This window comes from Propithecus coquereli, unplaced genomic scaffold (genome assembly GCF_000956105.1).
Source record: "Propithecus coquereli isolate 6110/MARCELLA unplaced genomic scaffold, Pcoq_1.0 Scaffold184, whole genome shotgun sequence".
NCBI lineage: Eukaryota > Metazoa > Chordata > Mammalia > Primates > Indriidae > Propithecus > Propithecus coquereli.
In genome coordinates this window covers 1,942,149-1,947,976 of record NW_012143190.1, presented here as the reverse complement: position 1 = coordinate 1,947,976, position 5,828 = coordinate 1,942,149, and the positions used below count along the sequence as shown (strand labels likewise).

Below are 5,828 nucleotides of genomic sequence, written 5' to 3'. Positions count from 1 at the left end.
GCCGCCGCCGCGCGCTGGGGCCGGAGCGGGAGCCGGACCCGGGCGCGCAGGGTGGGAGAAGGCGCAGGTGCGGTCCCTGGGGCCGGCCTTCGCGCTCGCGCCTCACGCCAGGGCGGCGGCGGGTCTGGGGGAGGACAGGGGGGACCGCAGCGCGTCAAGGGCGAGGGCAGCAGCCTCCGCGGCGGAGCCCTTGCCCAGCTGCGCGAAGGTGCCTGGGAGCCGGGCCCGCGGGCCGGCCGAGCCGGCGGAGACTGGGGCCAGCCCGGGATGGGCGCGCGCGGCGGCGCTGGCGACCGGCAGACCGCCCGGCAGATCGGGGAGCGGAGAGGAGGCAAATTGCGAGCCCTGGGCCCCAGGTGTGGTGGGCAGGAGCCTCCCTCGAAAGCAGAAACCCAACAGCCAAGATGCTGCTTTTCTGCAGTTCCGAAATTTCCCAAACCATCCGCTGAGAACGGCTCTCGAGCACTTGGCAGTTAAAACAGTGCCAGGTCACACACGATGTCTCTTGCCCGGCTTTCGTATGCGTGGCTTTTGATACAAGTCAAAAGTTTGGGCTTCTAAAAAATTGCACAAAACGAATTTAAATGCACAGTGTCATTGATAACCGATTGAACCATCTCTACTCCCTCTTGCCAACATAGTGTTTTAAATAGTTAAGTATTGGCTTTCTTGGAATACCAAGAAAACCTGAAAGTTTTGATGTCATAATTCCTTTGTGGGCCTGTTAATGGGACAACTTTAAGACTGCTTGTGTTGAAAAGGGCTGTATTGACATAAAGAAACTCATGAGCATTAGGAAGTCTGAAGGGATCAGACATAAAAAGGCAAAGTTCAAAGTAATAAAGGGAAATGGCAGGTCATTTCCCGAGACCATTCTTCCACGGCCTCTGGAAGAACTTAGGGAGTCCCCTGTTGGATGAGAAACACTGGCGAGTCTCGCCCCAAAATATCTCAGTTGCTGGTGCTTGAAATTTCACCGTTAGAGATATTGATTCCTCTGGGGCTTGACGGAGCCTCTATTAAAATGCAAATTCCCCTTGAAGGGGCAATAGCTCAAGCCTTTATCAGCCAACACCTTAGCAGGGATGGGATTTATTTTCCAATTTAACGGGATGGCCAAGGGATGAACAAGGGGTGGGGAATTCCACAGATAAAGTGGCTGACCTCAAAATGCTGGCCCGTGGCCAAAGGCTGCCTTCTCCCCCATTTCTTATCTATAACATGACTAAGCCTCTGGCCGCATTGTTTGGAGCACTCCAGTACAAATTCCCATTTCCTGGAGACATTTCTGCCTTGAAATTCACAGGACAGCACTTTTTAAGGGCTTGAAACAATACAAAGCCACCCAGGACTGGCAGGGAGTTGGAGTCTCACTGTGGTCATCTCCCACATTCTTTCATTCATTCATTCCTCCAACAAAAGTTCATAAAGGGCTCTCTAATCACAAGGCATTTTTTTTTTAGGTTCTTAGGGTACATCAATGAAGAAATAGACAACATCCCTGCCTTTAAGGGACTAGGAGAGAAACAGACAATCGGCCTAAGAAATTAGCAAATTACACAGTTTATTGACATTGTGTACTATTCAGAAAATATGTTAAGCACCCATTATGTGCCAGACACTGAGGATCTGAGGATGAGCAAAAGCTGACAAGCCTCCTGCACTCAGGGAACTGTCGGTCTAGTGGGGAAACTGGCAGCATATTGGGTTAAGTGTTATGGAGAGTACTACATGGTGCCAAAAAGAAAAAAAAAAAAGAATCAGGTGATAGGAGATGTCAGAAGAGTGTTTTGACTACAACATTGAAAATGGGTTGAGGGGTGCGTAAGTGAAAGCAGAGAGTTCAGAGGCTGTTACTATCAGCTGGGCAAGAAGTGACAGTGTTTTTTATTAAGATAGGGATGGTGGAGATACCCAGAATTGAGTGGGTTTGGAATATGTTTAGGAGGTGTTGGTGATGAATTAAATATGGGGGGAGCAAGTTGCCAGCCTCTAGTGAACTCCCATTATGAATTGGATGTGCTTCCAAAACACATGGGAATCAATTCCTTCTATTTATGAGCGGTATGCAAAGAGAGCTCCAAGCAACACAGCAGGAAATTTTGGTGAAGATGGGTTAGGAGAGGATTCTACTCTCCCTGTGAAATTCAGTTTGAGGACACAGGGAGAGACTGCTTGAGAAATTAAACTTACTTTGCTGTTCTAAAAAACAACTCCATTGATCAAAGAAAAACTTTAGGGCCAGACGCATTGGCTCACACCTGTGATCCCAGTGCTTTGGGAGGCCAAGGCTGGAGGATCACTTGAACCCAGGAGTTCGTGGCTGCAGTGAGCTATGATTGCACCTCTGCACTCCAGCCTGGGCAACAAAGGCCCTGTCTCTAGAAAATAAAGTGAAAATAAATAAATGTTAAAATATGGATAAAGAAAAACTTTAGACAAAATAAATTTAAGAGTTTATTTAAGCAAAGAACAATTCACAAACTGGGCGGCCTCAGAACCAGAAGAGGTTCAGAGAACTCTGCTCTGAAACGTGGGCAGTGATTATGTACAGGAAAAACTGAAGGAAGCAGAAACAAGCAACAAAAAGTGGGTCGGTCATTTCAAAGTTACTTTCCTTGTAAAAGTTAAAACAGAGAGAATTTCCTTATGCCAGCTAAAACTGGCCCGTTTGGAGAAATTGCTATCTCTCTCTCTCTCTCTCTCTCTCTTCCCCCACCCCCACCCCCTCCTGCTGCCTCTCTTGATTTCTTGGAAGTCAGCTAAACAACTTAGTTTCAGCTTGGTAGCTTAGAACTTTAGCATGAGTGATTCCATCTTGGTTTGGTCTGTTGGGGCCCAGTGCAGGAGCTCAGTCCAAATCAGTGGCCTCCTATAAATTTGATTCAACACTATGCTTTACAGGATTTTAAAATCCTGTTGTATTAAATGCAGCACCAAAGTTACCGTGCTTAGCAGTTGGAATTTGGAGCTATAAATAGGTAAAGTGAGTTAATTTTGTGGCGGTGACTCATAAAGAAAGAAAGGAAGAATGGAAGGAAAGGAAAAAAAGGGAGGGAGGAAAGGAGAAAGGGTGCTAGCCTGAGCTTAGCCCTCCTGGTGCTGATCCTGACAACTCATTGACTCTCTTTGATCCTCAGGTGCTTTTCTCTTATAAAAGTATTGTAATAATACTTTTATTACAGGAAATTCCTGGTGACCCCTGGGACCACTTTATAACAACTTTTTCTTCTCCCTGGATCAGGTGGAACTAACAGACAAGACCCTTATTTTTAAGCAAAGCATGACAAGGTAGCTGAGCTTCTTGCTGAAAGGCAGGTTCCCTGCCTGCTTGCACCACAGGAAGATGAGTAACATTTATAAGTGCCTTGCTCACCCCGCACTTGTTTCAGATTCCTGCTCTTTTCGACAGGTACCTCCCCACAGACAGATGAGAAATAAACTTGACACTTTGTATCCTCTCTAAGGCAGAAGAAAGTCTTACTTGGATCTCATAATCTCTGACTTTCAAAGAGTAATAGTCAAGGGAGAAACTCCACTTCCAGGAACAGCAGACTAGCTACTTCTGCTAAAGACAACTTGGATGCCAGATGAAATACTTTTAAAATATGCTTTTAAAAGTACCAAAGTGTATGTAGATAATGAGGAATACCAAGCCAAGATCCAGCAGGGGAAGGAATCCAGAGAGACATGTATAGCACTTGGACAGCTCAGGACTTGCCTAGACACTTACCTTTCTGTTCTGGCCGCTGCACAGAGTTAGAAAGATAAGTTTGAGTCCAGGAGTCTCCAAGGGTGGGGACCCAGTAAGCCAGTCCCCTGCCTTGTGATGGAACCCCAAATGGCTGCACCTGGGAGTAGGAAATAAGCCAACCTCTGGTTGCAAGTACTCAGAAATTCCAAACCTGAATTTGAATTAAGGTAATCTTGCATTTCTCAAGCCCCTAGGAGCTGGCAAAAGCAATAGAAAATCCTCTCTGGAAAAAGATCATCATTCTGGGCCTTAAATTATTTCTATGAATAGCATTTTAAAAACTCACTTTCTCTTAAATTCCTAACATTATAAAGATCACTTATAGAAAACCCATAGCTAACATCATACTTAATGGTAGAAGATTGAAAGCTTTTTCCCAAGATCAAGAATTTGACAAGGATGTCCCTATTCACCACTGGTATTCAATATTGTACTGGAGGTTCTAGCCAGAGCAATTAGATAAGAAAAGGAAATAAAAGGCACCCAAATTAGAAAGGAAGAAGCAAAACTCTATTTGCAGGTGACATGATTCTAATATAGAATCCCAAAGATTCCACAAGAAAGCCACTAGAGCTGATAAACAAACTCAACAAAGTTACAGAGTACAAGATAAACAACAAAAATCAGTTGTGTTTCTATACACCAACAATGAACAATCTGAAAAGGAAATTATAATAAAGCAACTCCATTTACAATAACATATAAAAGGGTGAAATACCTAGGAATAAATTTGGCCGAGGAGGTAAAAGACTTGTACAATAAAAATTACAAAACATTTCTGAAAGAAATTCAAAACCTAAATAAATGAAAAGATGTACTGTGTTCATGGATAGGAAGACACTATTAAGATGCCAATACCCCAAATATTCTATAAATTCAAAGCAATCTCAATCAAAACTCCAATAGCCCTTTTTGCAGAAATGGAAAAACCAATCCTAAAATTCATATGGAATTGCATAGGTTCCCAAATAGATAGTCTTGAAAAAGAACAAAGTTGGAAGATTCACATTTCCACATTTCAAAACCTACTACAAAGGTATGGTAATCAAATCACTGTGTTACTGGCATAGGGGCAGATATATGGACCCCTGGAATAGAGTTGAGGGTCTAGAAATAAATCCATACATCATCCATACCAACTGATCTTTGACAAGGGTACCAAGTCTATTAAATGGGGAAAGAACAGTCTCTTCAAGAGATGGTGCTGGGACAACCAGATTTGCACTTGCAAAAGAAAGAAGTTGGACCCCAACATCATGCTGTATACAAAAATTAAGTCAAAAATGAATCAAAGACCTAAATATAAGAGCAAAAGCTATGAAACTCTTAGAAGAAAACCTAGGCATAAACCTTCATGACCTTGGATTTGGCTTTGGATTCTTAGATAAGATAACAAAAGCATGAACAATGAAAGGAAGAATGGATAAATTGTATTTCATCAAAATTAAAAACTTTTGTACATCAAAGAACACTATCAAGAAAGTGAAAGTACAAGCTATAAAATGAAAGGAAATATTTGCAAAGCATTTATATGACAAGGGATTAATAACCAGAATATATAAAGAACTCCAACAACTCAACAATAAAAAGACAAACAACCTAATTTTAAAATTAGCAAATGACCTAAATAGACATTTCTCTTAAAAAGATAAACAAAATAAGCTATGAGCAGATGAAAATATGCTCATCACTAATCATTAGAGACATACAAATCAAAACCATAATGTGAAACCACTTCACACCCATTAGGATTGTTAATCTTTAAAAAAAGAAAAAGAAAAAGAAAAGAAAAGAACAAGTGTTGGTGAGAATATGGAGAAATTAGAACCCTTGTACATTGCTGGTGGGAATGTAAAATGGTACAGCCACTGTGGAAAATGATATGGCAATTCCTCAAAAAATCAAACATAGAATTACCTTATGATCCAGAAAGTCTACTTTGGGATATATATCCAAATGAATTGAAAACAAGGACTCAAAGAGGTGTATTCATATTCATAGCAGCATTATTCACAATAGCCCAAAAGTAGAAGCAATCCAGTGTCCATCATAAGATAAGTAAATAAAAAAAAAA

The 5,828-nt window shown here is 42.0% G+C and overlaps 1 pseudogene; it reads left to right on the top strand.

The window, feature by feature from the left end:
- Nucleotides 1-267: 267 nt before the first annotated feature.
- Nucleotides 268-5,828, top strand: part of LOC105808931 — a 53,790-nt pseudogene continuing 48,229 nt past the window's right edge.